This window comes from Microcaecilia unicolor, chromosome 2 (genome assembly GCF_901765095.1).
Source record: "Microcaecilia unicolor chromosome 2, aMicUni1.1, whole genome shotgun sequence".
NCBI lineage: Eukaryota > Metazoa > Chordata > Amphibia > Gymnophiona > Siphonopidae > Microcaecilia > Microcaecilia unicolor.
This window is the reverse complement of record NC_044032.1, coordinates 187,155,528-187,156,947: the sequence shown is the minus strand read 5'-3', so window position 1 is coordinate 187,156,947 and position 1,420 is coordinate 187,155,528. Positions and strand designations below refer to the sequence as shown.

General features: G+C 38.2%; 1 non-coding gene across 1 annotated transcript; it reads right to left on the bottom strand.

Moving 5' to 3' along the window:
* Nucleotides 1–742: 742 nt before the first annotated feature.
* LOC115463823 lies at nt 743–909 on the bottom strand. Its single transcript, XR_003941106.1, has one exon. It is a non-coding gene; the product is annotated as a U1 spliceosomal RNA (small nuclear RNA).
* Between the last annotated feature and the right edge of the window lie 511 nt (nt 910–1,420).

Here is a 1,420-nt window from a genome sequence, read left to right as displayed (position 1 = left end):
ATGGTTTGCTGTTGCTTTTCCCAATCATTTTTACCCCCAAGCTAAGGCTGGGTACTCATTAGCTAACTGAAAGTGGATTGATGGCTGAGTTGGCCAGAGGTTGGCTACCTGACAGAAATCCCAGTGGAAGATTCAAACGCAGGTCATGGGCATAATAAGAAAATAACCTACTAACTGCACCATGAGGCCTCGCTACTACTGCTATGACTTATTTATTTAAGCATTTCTATTCTGCCTAAAGTACTAAGAAGATCACACCATAACATACACAATTAAAGAGATTAGCTATTGACAGACAGACTCAGGTAGAGCAACATAAAATCATAAAAAACACAAGTAAAATCAGACATACAGATTCTTGATCAAACAGACAGATGTTCAATAAAACAGTCTCTTAGCTGTGTCAGATACCTAATACTGCACCGTGCAGCATATGATCACTTACTCATTCAGAAATCAAAACTAACCAGGTTCATTAATTAGGTACTGCCAGCAATTGACATCAAAAGCCAGAGTTAAAAAAAAAGTGTTCTTGAACTGACTGTGCAATGTCAGTTAGAAGCCTGAAACCAAAAGGCAACATATTTCATTTGTAGAGCTATTAGACATACACAGCACTGTACATAATGCATAAGAGACAATTCCTACTGGACAGAGCTTACAATCTATTCAGGATAGATGAACAAGGCAAGTAAGAGATTAAATTCATTCTTTTTTTTTTTGTCTTGTTTTTAGGAGGAAACAGGGGAAAGTGTGAACACAGTCCCCCACTACCAGAAATTATGCTGTCAAGTTTCCCCACATGTGGAGAAATCACAGGGGTCAGCTCAGCCTGTGTGCAATGGCTAAAACGGGTCAAGGGGACCAGTGCACTACAAATGCTGGCTCTTCCCACACCCAAATGGCTTGAATTAGGACGTTTTTGACATGGACATCTTTGGTTTCGAAAATCGCCGAAAGTCAGAGATGTCCATGTCTGGGGACTTCCAAATTTAAGGATTTGGACATCCCTGACAGCATTTTCGAAACAAAAGATGGACATCTATTTTGTTTTGAAAATATGGGTTTCCCCACCCCTGGATTTCACCGTTTTGCAAGGACGTCCAAATTGGAACTTGGATGTTCCTTTCGAAAATGTCCCTCCACATCATGTTACTCCTATTTCTAGGATTTATTTTGCCATCTCTAAGTTTTCCTCGTTGATTTTATTTATGCTTATGGTTGATCGTGTCACTATTGTTATGCTATTAACAAAATTGTAAGTTTTATGTCAAGATATGACTGCTGTATGTTGCCTTTGGTAAATATCTTCATAAAGGCAGTTAAAAAAAATCCCAATAAGTAAATATGGTCCTATATTTTCTTTTTTTTTTTTGGCTAATAATGAAAATTTCACAAATACTGCTGGATCCATTCTCGC